Here is a 22,614-nt window from a genome sequence, read left to right as displayed (position 1 = left end):
AAAACATGATACGGCATATAGAATGTGCAGTGAGCTTTAGGATACATGAATTCTTTCTTGAGAGCTCTGAGTGTTCAGTATGTAATATAGGCACTCAGGCAGTGCCTAGTTAAGAAAGTCTGCAATCTCTTTTGACAGCAATTTTTTTTTTTTTTTTTGCTATCACCTCAGTTGTCTACAGAAGACATTCATTTTTGAATAGTCACACCCAACCCTTTCCAGGTTTTGCAGAGTAGAATAGGAGCAATCTCAAACCCCCTAGAAAATGTTACAAAGACAAATAAAACTTACAGATGGGAATTGCTGATTTAACTTTACAGGTTAAACTTTAGGTGGCATTTCTTAGAGATAGCTCTTTCACTGTGAGAATACAGAATGAATGGCGGTGGGGAAACACATGTGAACTGCTTCCACCTTCCCCTACATCAGTAATTACAGTACGTATTTGTTAGGGGGTGACTCAGTTAGGCCAAGGCACAAAATTGACAGACTTATGGTATTCTTATGTGACAGGCAGCATAATGGCTCTCGAAAGATGTTCACATCCTAATCCCTAGCATTTGTAAATATGCTATCTTTCATTACAGAGGGATTTTTGTGATTAAATTTAAGGCCTCGAGATGGGGAGATAATCTTGGATCATCTAAGTGGGCACAAGGTAATCCTAAGGTTCTTATAAGAGGAAGGCAGGAGGATGAGAGTTGGAAGAGAAAATGTGACAGCAGAAGAAGAGACTGGAGTGATGCCAGGTCACAAGCTAAGGAATGCAGGGGTCCTCTAGGAGCTGGAAAAGCCAAGGGAATGGTTTCTTCCATAGACCTTCAAAATCTGCTGATTTTAGCCCACTGCGACTTATTTTAGGCTTTTTAAGCATGAGAACGTCAAAAAATAATTTTTTTAATACACTGCGTTTGTGGTAACTTGTTACAGTAGCAACAGGAAACTAATATTCCTTGTTGGATAAAGCTGTTCATGGTACACTTTTCTTCTTCTTAAGAGATTTAGTGACCATCACTGGTTTATACTTCAGCAGGTTTTAGAATCAATCCCAGGCCTGCGGCAAGCTACCAGGAATTCAAGCTTAAAATCTGGGAGTCTTCAGTATTTTTCATTCAAGCTATAAAACATATGTATGTAAAAAGAATCAATACGGTGTCATGGTAAGAGCTTGGAATAAGGTTCAGGTGAGAGAGAGCTCAGCTATACTCCTGGCTCTATCATTAACTTGTGTATTTGGGCAATTATGTTTCTTGTTTGGAAAATGAGGGGGTTAGATTACAAGTAAATTGTTTTTAATGGTAATTCCAGTACATTTATTTCTTTATCAAGAATAAAACAGATTATTTGCCAATATTTATGTCAGCTGTTCAGAATAATAATAAATGCCATATTTTATATAGCTCCTAGCTGTACAGCTCAGTGAGAAATAAACTGTATAGAATTTAAAGTCCATGAGGAGTGGTAACAAGACATTCATTATGTTACTATTATTTTAATAAAAATAGTTACAGAATCTCAAGGAGAAAAGTTAAATTAATTTAGACATTGCCACCAACATAATTAAAACTATCTTAGATGAAAGAAGAAAAAAAAAAGCAGACATTTCATTAGAATAAATCTCAGTGTGCACTGTCCTACATAATATAAATTATATACTTCTTCGGATGCTAGTTAAATCATTCCATCTGTGCTACACTATAGCTTAATTTTTCAAGTACAATCATGTGGAATATTAACCTACTTTTAGTTTGCTAGGTAAGGGAAGAATTACTCTTGCAGTTAATATAGCAAGCACAGAAATCTACTTGCAATGTAGATAACAATTTTTTTCCATTTAGTCTCATTTTTCTCCTTCACTGCTTTCACAGATGTGTAGTTGTTCTAAGTGGGATCCACTTCCAGAGAAAGCCAATTGTATCAGGTTACAGCAATGAAACCTGATACAACAGGAGAAACTTGTATGTTTTTTTTTTTTTTTGTCAGCCTGGCCCCTTCCCTCTTTTAGTATTTCCATTTCTGTGTTTCTGACCCATACAAATAGTAGTCGGAGAAATTTTTCCAGAAGAAGGAAATAAGTAGAAGAGGACAGAGGGATGTGTGAGGGTATAAAAAGGAAAGACAGGGGCATTTGAAAGACATTTAAAGCTGGGCACGGTGGCTCATGCCTGAAAATCCCAGCACTTTGGGAGGCCAAGGCGGGCAGATCACAAGGTCGGGAGTTCGAGACCAGCCTGACCAACATGGTGAAACCCCCTTCTCTACTAAAAATACAAAAGTTAGGCAGACATCATGGCACAAGCCTGCAATCCCAGCTACTCAGGAGGCTGAGGCAGGAGAGTCGCTTGAACCCGGGAGGCAGAGGTTGCAGTGACTCAAGATAGCACCAGTGCACTCCAGCCTGGGTGACACAGCAAGACTTAGTCTCAAAAAATACCAAAAGATATTTACACATATTTGTTATGGTTGTTATGGAGAAACAGAACAAACATGACAGCACTGGGTCCATCTGCCCCCTGACTTCCAATAACTATAACAATGGCAAATGTGTCTTGATTAGAGACTGTGTCAGGTGGTTTGCCTGCCATGTGCACTGAGAAACTCTGACACATAGATCATTTATTCTGACTCTGTGAGCTAAGTATTAATATTTTCTACCTTTTACAGATTAGAATACCAAGGGCCAGACGTAATATTAAGTAATTAATATTTCACAGTTACCTACTGCTTAACAATTCCAACCTGTGTCCATCTGACTCTGAAGTCAAAGCTCTTGCCACTACAAAGGTACCTCCGAACTGTTTCTCACAGGTGCACCACTTCACTCATTTCCAGAAGTTTCATGGATCTTTTAGCTTTTCCCATTCCCTCAATTCTAAACCTCTAGCATTTTCCTCATATTTCTATTGTACTAAAAGTGAAATATTTTCAATATTTGGCATGGATAGGTAATTGCCTATGTTTGTCACAAATTGTTTCATATTCTCACAACCAAATGTTCAGAAAATTAAATGAACTGCATAGGTTATGACTCTCAGCACTCAAATTTACACTTACATTATCACTCACACTGCATATTCCCGTTAGAATTATCTTTACAAGAACCAGGGCCAGCCTGAGGCAGGTAAAGGGTGCAGTTCCATCTCTATCTGGCAGACTAAGTACTCTATTCTATTCTCTCTTTGACCATCCCTTTTCTTAACTGTGCTTCTGACTTGTGGACAAATTGTTAGGGATTGATTGCAGATGAAACTGATGTTCAGAGAAGTCAATGAATGATGCAACTGCTAAACTTTCTCTCAAGATTGTGGAATAGAGGGTTTCCAATTATCACAGAGATGACCTACACAACCTAGGCATCACTGCGTATCAATCTATAGAGGCAAAGAAGGGAAGAAGAAGGGAAAGGGTGGGCGCTAACATTGAGTAAGCAACCAAGATGTGCTAATGTTTCTTAGATAGTCTATCATTGAATCCCCAAAACAATCTTGAGAGGTGAATATAATTTCTGGATTTATTGAAAATTATTTGTCGACTATATACTATATATCAGGCACTGTTCTATGTACTAGTGATAGAGCAATAAACAAGACAGATCAGATCCCACCTCTTCCAGCTCTTATATTCTCGTAAGGTGGAGGCATACAATAGAAAAGCAAAAACAAAACCAAACAAAGGGATGGATGGTGATTTTGAGGAAGTAACATTTTAACCTCAAACTCAAATGACAAGGAGGGACTGGCCAGAAGCCAATCTTGGAACTGGATATTTTAGGCAGAGAGCAAAGGCCCTGAGCCTCTTGCATTCTCAGATAGAAGAAGAGTACACGCAGTGTAATGAATGAGAGGTTGAGTAGTTGAAGATGAAGTAAGACTCATGGGAAAGTTAGAAGGGCCTTACAGGCCACTGCTTCTCAGGCTTTAATGTATATATGAATTACATAAGGATATTGTTAAAAAACAGTAACTGCCTCAGAAGGTCTGTAGAAGAGCCTGCAATTCTGCTCCCAGGTGATCCTGCAGATCACAGTTCGAATACTGAGGCTTTGGGTTTTGATATGATGTTTGTATAAAATTCTAGTGTTACTGAAGCCACAGAAGGGTCTTAAGTGGGCAGTGAAGTGATGTGATTTGCTTTTGCTTTTCAAAAAATTAACTCTGAATGATGGATTTTACAAAGGCAAGAGTAAAGCATGAAACCGGTTAAAGATTGCAGAAGAAACGGATGTTTAGAGAAGTTCAATGATTTGTTAAAAACTTTCCGTAGATTCATAATGCATGTCCAGGCCTATCTGACCCAACATCTGAGCTCCTTTATCCATCATTAGATAAGAAAAAGCTTGTCTTAGAAGATGGACATTCTTGTGATAGAAATAGCCTAAGGCAAGACAAATGGATCACTGGCTTCACCATGAGTCTTTTAAAGGTGATCTGCAAAAAGCTACCATTTACTAGGTGCTAGGAGCATTGTTAATTCTGCAATTGTTAGTGACAAGCATATATTACATACCAGGCAAGTTCGAGAGGAGGACAGCTTCCTTAACTTGGGAAGCCCACTCTTTTTATCTGTGTCTTGGTAGAGGTGAATCGTATTCCAACTCCCAAATGTGCCTTTGATAGCTGAGTTGTTTACTTCCAAGGGGAAATCAGTTTTATTGCATTATTACACAGCAGGAACGAACACCAAACAGATCCAGAGAGTGCATTCGCAACTATCTAACAGCTGCACCAGGTAGCAAGAGGCTTTGCTCAAGTATCCTCTGAGCAGCTGAGACGTTAAAACAAGGAAACATCAACAGCTGTTGATGTTTATCACATGTGCTGTCACTAGAAATGAGTCCCATGTTTCTAGTGTAAAAGAGCCTCCCAGATGTTTCACTTCTTGAGCAGCATGGTACATGGCTCATCACAAGGCAATGCTCATGGGCTACAAATCTAGCCATTTATCCCAGGAATCCATCTTCAGGAAAATGCCACGCCTTTTCACAAGTAAAAGAACCTGGTAACTTTTTCAATTAGGCCTATATTGCTACTTCCATTTTCCCTTCTTTTTAACTTTCTCACTGATATTTTTTCTCACTCCAAATACATCGATGGAGGGTAAAATAATATAACTTTTTTCATTCCAATTTGGGTTCCTCAAAATGGTCTTCCATCTGGGATGATTAATAGTTAACATGTATGTAGCAATCACTGTGTGCCAAGCACGGTGCTATGTGCTCCCCAGATCTTACTCGTGAATTGTAATCGTGAGGTTAAACTTGTGTAGGTCCCATTGCTGTCCATTCTATAGCTGAGGAAGCCAAGATTCAGTATTCAATCAGCTAACTAGTTCTCATAGATGGTTAGTGACAGGGTAAGGATCCAAATCTACTCTACTCCAAAGCTGCTTTTCACTACTAGACCAGTGATTCTCCAAGTGTGATTCCTGCATACACAGCATCAGTTATCAACTAGGAACTTGTTAAAAATGCAAGTTTTCAGGCCCCATCCCAGACCTTCTGAATCAAAAGCTCTCTAAATGGCAATCTGTGTCAGAAAGCCCTCCAGGAAGCCCTTATGCATGCTAAAATTTGACAACCACTAGTGCAAACCAGGGGTCTGCAAACCACAAGCCGAGAGACAAATCCAGCCCACAGCCTCTTACTGCCTGTATTAGTCTGCTTCACGCTGCTGATAAAGACATACCCGAAACTGGGTAATTTATAAAGAAAAAGAGGTTTAATGGACTCACAGTTCCACGTGGCTGGGGAGGCCTCACAATCATGGTGGAAGGTGAAAGGCTCCTCTTACGTGGTAGCAGGCAAGAGAGAAAACATGTGCAGGGGAACTGCCCTTTATAAAACCATCAGATCTCGTGAGACTTATTCACTAACACAAGAACAGCACAGGAAAAACCTATCCCCATGATTCAATTACCTTCCACCTCGTCACTCCCATGACACGTGGGGATTATTACAATTCAAGGTGAGTTTGGGTGGGGATACAGAGCCAAACCATATCACTGCCCCAAGCTAAGAATGGTTTTTACAACTTTAAAAAGTGGTCAAAATAAAAACAAGAAAAATATCTAACAGAGAACGTAAGCAGCAAAGCTTAAACTATTTATCATCTGGCCCTTCACAAAGTTTTCTAACCCCTACTCAAGACTGTATTTCTTAAGGAACTGTGATAACTAGACTTGTTCCTATTGTTTATTCCTTACTGATTGATAAAAAGTAATTATTATTTCCCCACACTGTCTGTTTTCTTTCAAGATTTCTGCCTCAATATTTTTTCACCCTGATATTTTTAGCAAAGTATCAGCACTCTGTTTCATACACAATTGCCCCTTTATATGGGCATATCTTTACAGAGTTGAGTTTGCAAAAAGTGCTTTAGGGCACTTTGTCTTCAAACACTAAAATCCCCCGGTGGCTCAGACTGCATTTTTGTGGCTCTCTCCTTTGTACATCCAAGCTCCCAGAGTACTCATTAGTATACTTATAAAATATATGCCTTTTTCTTTATGTGAATATATACCATTATAAATAAGTTATCTTTTCATTAAGATACATTTCTTTTCGGTTATGTTTATAAATCTCTAAAATAAGAATGCATCTTAAAATTTATGGTGCTTATAGTTGTTTTTGACCAGACAGCAATCACGCCATATTTTTCATTCCTACATGAATGAGCTGGGTCATAGGTATTCATATTTCTGGCTTTATCATCATAGTCAATACTACCTTTGTTGAGTAGTGTGGAGCTATTTAAAATATGTTAAAGATCACACAGCATTTCAGTGTAGAAACAAAAGTTTTTCTTTATGTGGAAAAACATAGAGAAAGAAGAGAGGGAAGCAAATATTCATTGTTGTAAGGACAACCTAAATTCCACATTTTCTTGCAAAACACCCAAGTACTTTAGGAGATCAAAGAAAGGAAGATGCTTGTGAATATATAAGACTCTGTTACATTCTATTTGTGCAGAATGTGTAAAGGGATTGCCTGACTCATGCTAGGCAACTCAACAAAAGTCAGGATAAACTATCAACATTCTTAAAATAGATGGATATAATTTCCAAGCAATAAAAGGCTTGTGTGAAAAATTCATACATAACACAACATTTTCTTTAATGCCTTGTGCCATATTTTATTTGGCAGAGCTTCTGTCTTTCTTAATGGTTTGTAAAATAATAATGGGTCTTGCAATCAATATTGTCTTACATTTTATGAGAGTCTTAAAAACTGTATTAATGAGTGTTGCTAAATATTATGTAATTATTGCTAATTAAAGTAACATCAATTTATTAATTTCTATATTTGAAATGCAATGTTCAGAGGCCACTTATTATATATGCATACTGATATAATCAAGGTTGTTCACAAGCACAGATGTGGTCAAAAGTTGCTTAATTAACTGCTCTTATCCTAGCTTAATTAGATGTTTTTTCTAAAATCCTAAATTGATGAAACGAAACTCAATTTTTTTCCTGAGATTAGAAAAAAAAAAAAAAAGGTGAAGATGCTCTTAGCTAGGCTTGTGTCAGACTTGCAGATTGCTTCTTGTTTTTGTTTTGTTTCACATCTTTTTTCAAGGAAGACTTCTAATGACCTGTCTACAATTCATCTGAAGAAAGGCTTAGATTATTTTTTCAGAGTAACCATTTTCAACTCCAGCTTCATCAGAGAAAGCAGAAACCAAAAAATAAAGAAGATAATTTACCATCATGAAAGCACTGGCTTACATCAATGCCCATGATTATTTATTTCAAATTGAATATAAAGGCAATTTCCCACTCTCACTGTCTGATATGATTTGGCTTTGTGTCCCCACCCAAATCTCCTGTCTAATTGGAATCCCCACGTGTTGACAGTGGGGACTAGTGGGAGGTGATTAAATCATTGGGGAAGTTTCCAATGGTTTAGCACCATCCCCTTAGTGCTGTCTCCTGATAGAGTTCTCATGAGATCTGGTTGTTTAGAAGTGTGTGGCACTTCCTCCTGGTGCACCCTCTCTCTCTCTTTCCTGACACCATGTGAAGAAAGCCCATGCTTGGTCTTCCACCATGATTGTAAGTTTCCTGAGGTCTCCCAGTCATGCTTCCTGTTAAGCCAATGCAGCTGTGAATCAACTAAACATCTTTTCTTCATAAATTACCCAGTCTTGGGTGGTTATTTATAGTGGTGTGAAAACGGACTAACACACTGTCAATCTTCTTTGTTGAGAATACTTGCTTTCTTTTTCCATCTGATGCCTGTCGTCTTGCCAATCATAACATGATAGTCTCTAAAAGCTGCTTAGCATTTTCTAAAAACCAAAAAAAAAAAAAAGATAGTCAAAACTGAATAATTTATTTATATTCAAATGAAGTATGCCTTTTAAAAAATCGTAGTATAGGCTGGGCACGGTGGCTCACGCCTGTAATCCCAGCACTTTGGGAGGCCGAGGCGGGCGGATCACGAGGTCAGGAGATCGAGACCATCCTGGCTAACACGGTGAAAACCCGTCTCTACTAAAAATACAAAAAATTAGCCGGGCGTAGTGGCGGGCGCCTGTAGTCCCATCTACTTGGGAGGCTGAGGCAGGAGAATGGCATGAACCTGGGAGGTGGAGCTTGCAGTGAGCCGAGATCATGCCACTGCACTCCATCTTGGGCGACAGAGCAAGACTCCGTCTCAAAAAAAAAAAAAAAAAAAAAAAAAAATCGTAGTATATTTGTCTTTGTAGAAAGCACAGTAATATTTGAACTCTCTTTTATGCAGTCAACTTGAATAAAGAGAAACCTAAAATTTATTTCCTACTTGACCCCCTCACCAAATTACTATGTAACAAATTGCACAGTTAATATGGATCCGTGATCATTTAAGATTCAAATGCTCTCTTGCCTGATAATAATCTAGTACTATGTGAGTGCTTCTAAATGAGGGAAGATATGTCCCTATGCTTGCAATTACAAAGACAAGTGGCACTTGAATTTTGTGAGCAGAAGATTGGCCTTGGCAAAGCAACAGCATGTTAGGTTTATGTCATTTCCCCTGAATTTCATTTGAGACTGCTTTGCAATAAAAGACGTCCTGATGAAATCATAATGTTCAGTACTAGTGATGCAAAAGCAGTAGCTTAACAGTCTTAAAGCGTAGCTTGAGTGGAGAGAAATACAGCATTTCAATGTCATCATCTCCATTATGAAAATAATAGAAAAATAACAGTTTCTCCCTAAGGTACCTCTTTACTGCCTAATAAAAGCGGTGTGAGGCAAGTCATTTTCTCTGTTTAGTTTCCTTAACAGGAACCCTATAATTTGAAAAAAAAAAGTCACTTTTTGAGAATATGCCACTTTCTGAAATATGGGCAAGAATCTACTTTACAATGGAAAAAAAATCTTGAAATATTCTTTATTTTACTTACTGGATAAAATCAATATACCAAGCATTTGTTTCTTGCTTTAAAATATAATTTTAAGATCTCTTTGACCAGGTTTTACTGAATAAGCTAAATTGACTGGTCAATAGGCCAGTAGGATTACAAATTTCCTGATGAGATCTTGCCTTATCATTTATTTATGTTTATGTAGCATTTCACACAACACACATGACAAAGTGCAGACAGGAAGACAGGCAGAAATGGTAAGAAAGAAGAAATGGGAGAAAGAAAGAGGGGAAAGAGAAAAAGAAGAAAGGAAGAAGGAGGGAGGAAAGGAAGAAAGCACATTTTTAAAGCAATGAACAAATATTTGGTGTATTGGTTTTATACAATAAAAAAAGAATATTTCAAGAATTTTTTCTTCATCATAAAGTAGATTCATGCCCATATTTCAGAAAGAGAAAAAGGGGGAAAGGGAGAAGGAAGGAAGGATAAAAGAATAGAAGGTACTTCTGGAGGGTAAAAGAGCCTTTCAGCATAACTTTAAATAGAAGTTCTAACTTCAAGTGAATATTATGTTCCCTACTAGTAGGATGTTGAGTAGCCATCAAAGAGAATACATATCTTTGATTAATGGTGGTAAACTAAGCCCAGAATTATAAATGAATTGAGGCTTAACTTATTTCACTCCTTGAGCAAGATGGAAACTTAAATAAGGCTTGTTTTTTATTTGTCTCATGGGAAAGTCTGTGGGTGGAACAGGCCAGTAGAGGTAGGGCTGAAGAGACAGGATTCTAAATGGAAAGGCTAGGTATTGGCCATGAGAGGCCAGCTCTGAGGGAGTGGTAGCAGCAGCCATGAAGTGGACTGAACCCATCCAATGCCCCGCACCTCTCCTCCTCTCTATTAGTTTGGATAATTTAGCAGTGATTCAACCTGAGGACTTAGAGTTTGGGGAATGGCTCATTTATCATCACAGTTCTTTGAACTCTTTATTAAAAATACATCAGTTTAGTTATTTCTTTTCGATTTCTGAAGTCAAACACAGCAATCCTAATAGTTACTTGCCATTTGAAATATGTATAGCAGATTGCATCTCATCTGGCATAGTTTGATGCGTTTGAAAATGTTACGTTCTTTGCTTTCATGTAAAGTGCTCTTTGAGTTCACCTAAACGAGAATTGGTAAAAATTAAGACAAAAAGAAGAATAAAATGGTCAGTTAGAAGGCAGGTCATGCAGGGAATACTGAGTTAGACAAAACATTGAGAACATATTTTGATTTTTTTATTGTATAAAAAGGCGTTTTTAAAAGAACACAAATTCTTTGTTGATTAAAATTCTAACTGAACTGTGAGGTATTCTGTATTTCACACACACACCCACAAACATTGGGTAAAATTGGCCGTTTGGTAGAAATCTAAACATTAGATACTGCCCATTATTTGTAAATATCTAAATGGTGGTTCTACCAGTTTTTCCCTATTGAAAACCAGAAGCTTCACTGCATATGACATTCTTGCAATTTCTCAGTACTGATTCTGTCCATGTTATGCATTTTATTGCCAGATAATTTGGAAATCTATGAATATATTATAAGTTTCAAAATATCAGGGTTTTTTCCATTTTAAATTACTATGGTTCACATGAATGAGAATTTAAAAATCACTAACATTTATGGAACATTCACCATGTGAAAATGATATATGTTATCACCAGTCTTCATAATAACTCTTCAAAATAAGTTTCTTTAGTTTCATTTTACTGACAGAAAGGTTGCCACAGCACATAACTTAGAGTGAAGAGTATGAGTTTTGTAGTCTCACAAACCTGGGTTCAAATCTCACAAACCTGAATTCACATCCTCACAGACCTGGGTTCAAATGTATTCCTTACCGGCAATGTTGGGCAAATGATGTTTGCTTCTATCCCTTTCTGCATTTAATTCTCATAAAATGGAATTATTAGTACTTATTTCAGGTGTGTATTATAAGAATCAAGTTAGGAATGCACTAGTATGTACTAAATGCTCAATATATCTTAGCGCTTATTAGTTTGGAGTCTCTTGCATGAGGCCATAAAATTAATGAGTAGCAGTTTCAGGAATCAGACTCAGCCTATCTAACCTCAAAGTGAAACTAGCATTTTCTACTATACTGAGACAAATCACAGCAATATTCCAAATACATCTAATGTGAGCAATAATACATAAATTCACTACATTTGAGTATAGAGTCACAGAAAATAGAAGATTTTCTATATCCAGTTAGTGTTTTGTTATTTAATAAAAAATAATAATATTTATAGCCAAAAGGATTTCAGATAGCTTACCATCAGTAATATTTATTAAAATTCAAGATTAACTGAGCACCTGAAAAAAATTATATTGAGTTTATGGAAGAGCAAAACTTGTCAGATAAAATTATGAAAAGATAAATTATTAAAATAATAATAAAATAAATCTAGCTTTCTTTCCCCTTTAAGGTCCTTACTTTCTGCATGACTTTATGCTAAGGCCTATGAATACTATCTCTCAATGGAACTTCCAAAGAACACTCAGGAGGTAATTCACATACTCTCTTCAATTTGTGGTAGTACAGTGAAGGCTTGGATAAATCCCATAACCTAACCAAGTGACAAAACCAGGATCTGAGCCCAGATCGACCTGATGCCAAAACCTAGTTCTTAACCTTTAAAGCAAAAGTGAATTCAATGGGACATTTGAATTAGCACACCAAGGGCCATTTATAGGGAATAATAGGTCTGGATAGAGCCAGACGTGAAAATATTTAGATGTTCATCCCTAGAAATGTCCTTATAGGACAGAAGTTTTTAATTATCTGTGAAACTCTCAAAAGACAATTATTTTATTCAAGGGCTCTTTTACCCTGGCTGCTTCTAGCCTCACAGCCATCAGGGCCCTTTCCCCCAGATGCTCTAAGCTTCTTTGTTGCCTGCTATGAAGCTGTAACAGGCCCACTCACTTGGGCTGCATTGGTTTGAGCTGAAGGTTCCCCAGCAACTTTCTACGCAAAGTTCCCTTCCAAGCCTGAGAATGATGACTAAGCAACTTCCAGTCTACATATGGCTTAAAGGCAACCTAATATCTCATTTTGTGTCTCAGGCTACCTGAGACTTAAGCTCCTATGGTGATCAACCACCTTGTGGCACTGTCGTTTACCAACATTGCCCAAAATGCCCGTCATTCTTCAACTCACTAAACACTATGAGAGGTAACCATGATCTCCTAATAGTCAAATCTCTTCCCAGGTCTCTGATGGCTGATCTTTCCTGTACTATTTCATACTGTTGCCTATTCAAACTTTCTTTCTTTCTTTTCCTTTTTTTTTTTTTTTTTTTTTAAGACAGAGTCTTGCTCTGTCACCCAGGCTATAGAGTACAGTGGTGTGACCTTGGCTCACTGCAACCTCCGCCTCCCAGGTCCAAGCGATTCTCCTGCCTCAGCCTCCCGAGTGGCTGGGATTACAGGTGGGCACCACCACACCCGGCTAATTTTTGTATTTTTAATAAAGACGGGGTTTCACCATGTTGGCCAGGCTGGTCTCAAACTCCTGACCTCAAGTGATCTGCCCGTCTTGGCCTTGCAAAGTGCTGGGATTACAGGTGTGAGCCATCGTGCCCGGCCTCGACCTTTCTAAAAGTTTGTCTCAATTTCCTCACCATCATCTGCAATGACAAAGCTCATAGCACAATATTTAACACTCAACATGGTTCACTAAATTTTGTATTTGCTTATGATTACTTCTCTCATCAACTTTGCCATGGATAAAGTTGATGAGATGGGGGCACAATCCCTGCATTGTGCCCCAGATATCTGGCTGACTAGAGTGGGTATAGAGGACCACTTGCAGATCCTCTAACATTCTAAAATGTTACATAGCTCTAGTTCTCTCTTCCTTGAGATGTTTGGCTTCCTTGCTCCCTTTCTTATTATCCAGTTTTCAAAACTTAGCTCACACGTTACTTCCCCTTAAAAAGTTATTTCTGATCATTCCATATGAAAATGAACACTCCCTTCTTTATATCGTGGTCTAATTCTATGCTTATTTCTGTTATAGCACCTAGAATACATTATTTCATTTATTTTTACTCATCTCCTTTGTAACTAGACTGAATTAATTAACCCTGTACCTACAAATGGTATTTAGTGAAATTAAGTCAATCTCTCCTCCCTACCTCCAGTCCCAATTCTACACTCCAGATGTAATCAGTAACAGGTTTGTATATGTGCTACCAGACACTTTCTATGTATATATTTAAATTTATAATATTTAGAGTTTTATAAACATTTACACACTCAAAATAGTATACAAATTGGTCTGAAGCTTGCTTTTTAATATATTTAACACCATCATAAACATTTTACCATGTCAATAAATTGGTTTAAATAACATTATGATATTCTACAATATGCGTGTACCTGAACTGATTAAAACAGAGAGGATTTATCCTTCTCATTCTACATCCCTTCTACGTAGTATGGTGTTTGGCATAGAGGACAAACATAACAAATGCTAGAGGAATAAATGTTATTATTGAAACAGAAACACACGGCCTTTCCACTTTCAAAAGAGGTAAGCTTTGATTTGAATGAAGTCAAAGCAATTTACCACTGTTCTCCCTCAGTGCTGCCTTTCAAATCCTGACTTTTTCTGTGCATAGCTTTGGACTGAATAGCAATAAATGCATCCTAAGAATACCTGATATTGCTTGGATTTTTTTTAAGAGAAGCCCCACCTGAACACAAACAGAATGCCTTATTTAGAAACAGATCTTCAAGATGTTTTCATTCCAATTCTAGAGCCACTTCAGTGGTATTCCTCTGAAATTAGGACATGTCAGGCAGCAGCCAGCAAAATTAGCCTGATTCACATTTGTTCTACTCTGTTTGTAGCTCTAGTCAAAGAAATGAAGATTCTGATTTTGTGATTGTCTTAGTCAGCTTAGTCTTGGTCTGCCATAACAGAATGTACAGAATGGGTGCTCTGAACAACAGAAATGTATTTTCTCACATTTCTGGAAGCTGAAAGTCAAAGATCAAGCTGCTGTCTGACTTGGTTTCTGGTGAGACCTCTCTTCCCAACTTGTAGACAGCTGCCTTTTCACTGTGTCACCATAAAGCCTGTTCTTTGTCACATATGGAGAGGAGGTCTCTCTTCCTTTCCTTACAAGGACACCAGTTCTATTGGATTACAATCCCATCCTTAAGAATTTCTACCTTTATGAACTCATTTAATCTTACTTACCATTTTTAAAAAGCTCTGTCTCCAAATATATTCACACTAAGTGGTAGGGCTTCAATATGTGAGTTTTGGGGGGATGCAATTCAGTCCATAACAGTGAAAAAACATCCCAGGGTAACTATTTGCTCTAATTTGCCCAGGAAAGTTACAAATTATGTCTATTATCTGGTGTCGCATTGTTAGCAACTCCTTGCAGTCTCAATAAATTATATGGTTACCCTAAGCATCCTCTCTCTCTCCAACAGGCTTTGCTTTCTTACTATCCAGTTGGACAAGTCATAGCTTGAACTGCAGCAGAAGCATTATTGTGGCCCTGCTCAGCTGCCTTTCTGGTAGTAGGCCTATCATTGAAATCTGTAAAAATGGCTTTTGTAGTACACATTTTAATGCTGTTGTCTATGCATGGCCTGCTATCTCCCTTTATTTCAGATTAACTTCCAATTAATTTTTACCCCTATGCCCTTTGGTCTTGAGAACTGGTGTGGCTTTTTGTCAAGTCCCTCTCAAGAAGAGATCTTTGGTGTAACAACATGTACAAGTGGGTCTTTGCGAGTCCTAGGAATTGAACCAACAATAGGATAAGAAGTCTGGCTTTTCAGATTCTTCCAGCCCCTGATCACTAACATCTCTGTTAAAACTTTGCTTCTGGCTTGGACTACTCATCTGCTGATACTGTCTCTTGGTCTTCTGAGGGGGCTGGCTTGCTCGCTCTCTCTCTCTGTCTCTCTCTCTCTCTCTCTCTGATGGCATATTTGCTTTCTAAGCTTGAGCAATGCTTCCCCCTTTCCCTCACTCCAAATGTCTCTCTCAGCCCTTCTTTTTTGGTCTAAACACTGGACTGACCACTAGATCTTATCTCCTCACTGTGTTCTTCTTGACCTTTGCTTTATATGAATTGCCTTGAGGTTTTCCTCTACTTTCACCACTGAATCTGAGCCTGACTGTAAGGCAGAAATATGATTTCTGCTCTCAATGATAGAATTAGACACCTGCTAGGCAGACCCCTGCTATTAATCAATGTGTTTCTTTATCTGGACTATAAACTGATCCTATGGGCTGAAAGCAGCTACTCAAAACAGAGTTTCCTCAACACTGATAAAACTCAATGAAAAGAGAAAAATTCAGCTAGATTCCGGGTCTCAATTCAATATAGACATGACCATCCTAAGTTCAGTTCAGTACTATCACACTAAGTACCATATATACCATATGAAACTAACCATTTGCTTTGACCACGTGCTATCTCAAGAGTACATGTGGGAATGGTACTATTTTGGAAACACTGGGTTAAATAAAATATATTATAAAAAATAATTTCATCTTTTTTTAACATTTAAAAATGTGGCTATACCCCTACATACCTATTAAAATGGCAAACAAATGAAAACTGACCATACCAAGTGCTGGCAACAATGAGAAGCAACTGGAAACTTCATACACTACTGGTGAGACTTTAACATGGTAGAGCCATTTTGGAAAATAGTTTGACAATTTCTCATGAAGTTAAATATAATACTTCCCTTATGAGCCACCAATCCTACTCTAGATATTTACCTAACAAGAATTAAAAGTTGTGTTTACAATAAAACTTGTACAAGAATGTCTGTAGCAACTTTATTAATGACCATCTGAACTGAAAATAACCGAATGTCCATCAACAGACGAGTAAGTAACTGTAACGTATCCATACAGTGGAATACTCCTTAATAAAGGAGCACTCCTGATACTCACCACCACACTCATGAATCACAAATGCATTGTGCTAGTTAAAGTAGCTATATTCAAAAGGCTACATGCTGCCATTGACTACCTGGGAACTACAAAAGAGAATGTTCAGAATAGGAGAATTGGCAAATCTGTAGAGATAGAAAATAGACTAGTGATTGCCTAGGGCTGGGCAAGACGTTGGGAGGTAAGTGGGGAATGACTGCTAAATGGCAAAGAGTTTCTTTTTGGAATAATAAAAATGTTCTAAAATTGACTGTAGTGATAGTTGAACAACTCTGCAAACATACTAGAAACCATTAAATTGTACACTTTAAATAAATTATATGACAATTGTCTCAATAAAGCTGATAAAAATAAACCAATATAGTGAATAAAATGCGAATATAAAATGATTTATTTAAAAATGTGACTACTAGATAATCTAAAATCACAGATGTGGCTTGTATTATGATGCTATTGGACAGAGCTCTCCTCATACTGACTTAGTACTAGAGTGAAGTAGTGAGTCTGGAAGTAGTGGGAAGAAGGCAAGAGTACAATGCGGCACTTGAGTTTCTGGGAAGACTTGATCATATTACTTATTCTTTCGTCAGTGCTCTTCCCTATACTGTATTTTAGGGAACGTGATTTTTCTTGAGTCCAGAAATGCCACATGGATTAACTAACTACATGGCCAATGAGCAATGTGTAAAGATTCTTTTCTCCTATTTGCAAAAACAAACAAACAAAGAGTTAAGCCACAAAACAATCAAAGGGCAGACTGTTGTTTAGTGTTACAGACTGCTTAAAGTTATTAATTTCTAAAATAAAGAAGGAAAACAGTTTTTAAAATCATTTTTATTAATTAGACTTCAACAGGCTTAAAATATTCATGGACAATATTTCATTTTGTATTTTCAGTAACCCAAAAGGTAGGGATATTATCTCCTTCTTCCAGGAAAAGGATCCTGGGCTTAGAGAACTAAATATGACCAAGGACTTATAGCTGTTAGGTAGTATGAATGGTCTTCACATCCACATCTCTTATTCCACAGGGGTTGAGCTCTTAACCACCATACATGTAGCCCATAGATGGCATGGATGCCAGGTGGCCAAAAGAGGGCAAATGCCAACTAATGAGACATAGTTCAGGAAGTCAAGTTGTCATCATGGAGGTTTAGAGTACGCAGAAAACAAGTTCCTGAAGGTGATATAAAAATCCATATACAGAAATTCTGGAAGCTGATAAGAGACAAAGAGGTAGAGAGGCAGGTGGGCTGCTCTGAGAGTCTGAAAGTAAGTAACAAACCCAAATAAAGTAGGTGGGATTCAGGGCCACAGGCAAATTCCTGGAAGGACTGTGGAGAACATATCAAAGGATTCCATTTTCAAAGAAATGAAAATGTAGACAACCCTGGCCATAGCTATGAAGTGCATTTTTTGAAAACCTAACCCTAAAATCAGTATTTCAGAAGTAATTTTTCTGTAAGAGGTGGTAGTGAGAAACTTTGTTGTATCATTTATAGAGTACTAGGTATAGAGGCATGTTCGTTGCCTAAGGAGCAACTGTGACTCATCCTAGGCCAGAACCAGGGGAGTCATTAGCACACATTAGATTCAATTACCTTCCTATTACTCTGCTTCCTGCAACCATCAAATATCACACATGCACACACACACACGCACACACACGTCTCTAAAAGATGCCTCCCCTTCTTTACCTTTGATTTAGTCTTTGACCCACTCAAATATGGATTCTACTACACCACTACACAAACACTGTTTTCCCATAGCTCACTACTCTCATATTGCCAAATCTACTGGAAGCTTCATCTTCCTCTTATTTATCGTTTCAGTAACATTCAGCATATTTGACTAGTACTCTTCTGCTTTCTTGTTTTGACTTGCCGAACACCACAAACTCCTGATAATAAATCTCTCACCTTCTCAATTTATTTGTCTGGCTACTTTTCTAGTAGCAAACTCTATATGGAAGGAGTCCTGAGGAGTCTTGCTCTTTATCTACACATTTGCTTTAGATAATCTCATTCACTTGTAACTTCAAATGTCTTTTAAATGCTAATAATGTCTAGATTTTGATTTGCCACCTAGACTGCACTCTGAGCTCTGGACCCATTATATCAATTAGTCAACACATGTTTCAAACTCTAAACATCCTCCAAAGCACCTCTTAGTCAGCTCGGACTACCATAACAAAATACTACCAGCTTAGTGGCTTCAACAACAGAAATTTATTTCTCACAGTTCTGGAGGCCAGAAGTCCAAGACCAAAGTCCAGCCAATTTGGATTCAATGAGCGTTCTTTTTCTGGCTTGCAGGCAATTAGTTACCTTCTTGGTGTGTCCTCACATGGAAGAGAAAGAGATTGACCTCTCAAGTCTTCTTCTTGTAAGGGCACTGGTCCTATGGGATTAGGGCCCCACTCTTGTGACTTCATTTAACGTTTATCACCCCTTTGCAGGCCTTTCTCCAAATACAGTCACACTGGATGTTCGGGCTTCAACATACAATATTTTGGAAAGGAGGACAAAATCCAGTTCACAGCACCCTTTTTCTTCAATCTTCCCCATCTCAGCAAAGGGGACTACCATCCACTCAACTGGTTAATTCCAAATCATGGGGCTCACTCTTATTAGCTAAATGCCCATAAGTAAGCAAACTTGCTGTTAGATTGGATATTTCTTCTCAAGATATCTTGAATCAACCCACTTTGCTTATTTCCACTGTCTCCACTCTAATTTAAAGTCACTTTACTGAATGTCTGTTTACTCTTGATCTCTGACCCTTTCCACTCCATTTCAGCATTATTTTTTAAGTTAATGAGATAATTTCACCCATGGCTCTGAACACATGGATGGTTTTCCATTGTACTTAGGATCAAGCCCCAATGGTTAATATTGATTATGAGCCCAGGATATGTGGATCTGTGTCCACAGCCCCGGTCTTATTTTGAGCCATTTTAGCTAGTGTTTTCTATGGGCTAGGTGCTTTGACTTTTCTGTTCTTCATATATAAAATTTTCCTCCATGTCTCATAACCTTACTACCTGATTGCCTCCTATGTAACATTCATTTATTTGCCTCAATGCTGTTTCCACATACAAAGGCATTCTTTGATCCACAGTGTCAATTATTCTATCTTCCTATACTCTCTCACAGATCCTTGTAACCCTTCACAGAAAAATTATCTATGTGACTGTATTCCCCACTGAGCTTAAGCAGGGGTCATATCTCTTTTGTTTACTTCTTTATTTCGAATCCTAGCAGAGTACTTGGTACATAGTAGCAGTTCAATAAACACTTGTTAAAAAAATAGTTGCTTAAGGCCGGGCGCGGTGGCTCACGCTTGTAATCCCAGCACTTTGGGAGGCCAAGGCGGGCGGATCACGAGGTCAGGAGATCGAGACCACGGTGAAACCCCGTCTCTACTAAAAAATACAAAAAATTAGCCGGGCGCGGTGGCGGGCGCCTGTAGTCCCAGCTACTCGGAGAGGCTGAGGCAGGAGAATGGCGTGAACCCGGGAGGTGGAGCTTGCAGTGAGCCGAGATTGCGCCACTGCACTCCAGCCTGGGCGACAGAGCGAGACTCCGTCTCAAAAAAAAAAAAAAAAAAAAAAATAGTTGCTTAATTGGTTGAATGATTAAATCAATAAAATAGTGAATAAAACCACAGTCATCAACCTGCTTCCTACTCAAAGAGGTAACCACTTTTACCAGTTGACATCTCCTCCAGTGTTACCTCCCAAAGATATTCATCAAGTGACTGCTTGTCTTAGTCCACTTCCTACTGCTATAACAGAACACCACAGACAGTAACTTATAAACAACAGAAGTTTATTTGGCTCACAGTTATGGAGGCTGGGAAGTCCAAGATCAAGGGGCTGCTTCTGTGTGCTTTCTCACCATGTGATGCCATCTGTGTCAAAACACAGCAGAAGTCATCACACAGTGAGAAAGCACACATGTGTATGTGAGAGAAAAAATCAGGCTGAACTCACTCCTTTCATCAGGAACCCACTGCTGCCATAACTAACCTACTCCTGAGATAATAGTATTAATCTTTTCATGAAGACAGACCCCCTCATGGCCTAATCACTTCCTAAAGGTCCCATCTCTTAATACAGTTAAAATGAAAATTAAATTTCAACATGAGTTTTAGTGGGGACATTCAAACCATAGCACAGGTGTACCATGACTTAGCCAGGAGAAACAGTGGCCACAGTTATTACTAGAAGGGCAAACTACTTTCATGGCCAGAACTGAGTTATCTGAGCTTGGCCACAGGTAACATCTCTTGGCTAGAGATAAGTAACTGAAAGATCTTGCCACCTCCCTGCCTCATCCCAGATCATAAGTTTTGAGGCATAAGTCAAGTTGGTTAACAGTAAATAAATGAATGTCTATATTAAGTTTCATTACCACCCCTAAATGATGATAATTAAAACTTGAAAAATCTAAAAAACTTAAAAGGGAATTGTGTACATTAAGATATTGATAAAAGCACCCCAAGCTTTCAGATTCTGCATGTTAACACCAAAAAATATGTCACATAAAAAGTAGTTTATTATTCCTGGAAATGGGCCAGATATGCCTTTTGTAATCTTCTAGCAGGAATAGTAGATTGCAATATGTAATTTTTGCAAAAACTCACTTTGAAGGGATTGAAACAAATAACCAATACTTATTTTCCTTTTCAAAGAAAATACACCAAATAGTCTAACTTTAGGGAACAAATTAGCTAAAAGATGAGATCAAAACAATAGAAAATTAGGACAACAAAAGCTTGATTAAGATTTTACTCCACTGGTTCTTAAAATTTATTCTGAGAGGCTCAGCAGCACCTAAGTATATCATCTTTTGAAAATCTTGGCATTTGCTAGGAAAATTAAACTATATTTTTATTATTAAAGTAACATTAAAAACAACTCTTCACTTTAGATGTAGAGGGTGAATATTAAACAGAAACGTGTTAGAAATGCATGAGTCTTCATTAAGAGAATGGCAAGAGGCCTTCTGAGGAAAGAAAGCCTTGGACTTTGAAAACATTTGTGTGTGTGTGTGTGAATATATTTGCACTGCAGGACACTGAAGACTCTAACTGAATCTGTCACATTGTCATTTGAAATAACAATTGTCATTTGTGGGTTACCACTTTCCTAAATTTCATATTGACCTGGAAGACAAGGAAAGAAGGGCCAGCACTTTGGGTATCTATACACGGCTCCATCCAGGGTATAGTACATTTAAATAATTTGTATTAATTTATTATAGTAGACATTTTGGGAGAACCCACCCAATCTATTCTGCCTTTCTGAGAATGTACCCCGTTCACAGCCCCTCTGTAGGAAGCAACTCCTCACCACTAGCTGAGTCAGCTTGGGTTGAATGCCAACATAAGAAGCAACAGTGGGTAGACTGGGTTGAACTAATCGATTCTTTCTCTTGAGAAGTTGCCCTTGAGGGCACAGGGACTATTTGTGGACAACTGAATTGAAAATGAAAATATCAGGGCAAGTAGAGGAATGTGGAACCATGTGAAGCCAAACGAGAAAAAAGGAGGCAAGGTGAGGAGGATACTTCATGCTTTAGAAGCACAGGAAGAATAATCTTATAACTGATTTTTCTGTCCTAGTGTCTGTCCCCATGTGGCTTGGCTTTATTTCATTTCTCATCCTTAAATGATGGAGAGGTTGCTTTAGCCTAAAATAAATTCTCCTTAACTTAAGCTAGCTTACACAGGCTTTTCTTTCTTGCCACTTGATCCTGGGCTGATATATTATTTTATAAAAAGGTCTGTCTGGGCCAAGTGCAAGTGGCTCACGCCTGTAATCCCAGCACTTTGGGAGGCCAAGGCAGGTGGATCATCTGGGGTCAGGAGTTCAAGACCATCCTGGCCAACATGGTGCAACCCCGTCTCTACTAAAAATACAAAAATTAGCCAGGTGTGGTGGCACGCGCCTATAATCCTAGCTACTTGGGAGGCTGAGGAGGTGGAGGTTGCAGTGAGCCGAGATTGCACCACCACACTCCAGCCTGGGAGACAGAACAAGACTCTGTCTCAAAAAAAAAGGTCTGTCTGGGTTAACTCACTCTCCCTCCTCAAATCAGTCTGTACATGCAAACACAGCTTGTATGCGCATAAATTGACTCTTGGCGCTTTAATCAGAAACATCATTTCTATTGGCCAGTGCTCACAATCTTAACTAGACAATGGCCACAAATGAGCAACCTCTAGAGTCAAGCAAACTTTCGTACTGTTTCTCCATTACAGATAACAAAA

The 22,614-nt window shown here is 38.2% G+C and overlaps 1 long non-coding RNA gene across 3 annotated transcripts in view; it reads right to left on the bottom strand.

Annotated features, from left to right (window-relative positions):
* Positions 1 to 10,409: 10,409 nt before the first annotated feature.
* Positions 10,410 to 22,614, bottom strand: part of LOC134736216 (uncharacterized) — a 361,707-nt gene continuing 349,502 nt past the window's right edge. For all 3 annotated transcript variants that reach the window (XR_010120093.1, XR_010120091.1, XR_010120092.1), the window contains one exon: positions 10,410 to 10,514. This is a non-coding gene — a long non-coding RNA (uncharacterized lncRNA). The remainder of the gene's footprint in view (positions 10,515 to 22,614) is intronic.

Source organism: Symphalangus syndactylus, chromosome 3, assembly GCF_028878055.3.
Source record: "Symphalangus syndactylus isolate Jambi chromosome 3, NHGRI_mSymSyn1-v2.1_pri, whole genome shotgun sequence".
Taxonomy (NCBI): Eukaryota; Metazoa; Chordata; class Mammalia; order Primates; family Hylobatidae; genus Symphalangus; species Symphalangus syndactylus.
The sequence above is the reverse complement of the archived record's forward strand: the minus strand, read 5'-3'. Positions and strand labels throughout refer to the sequence as shown.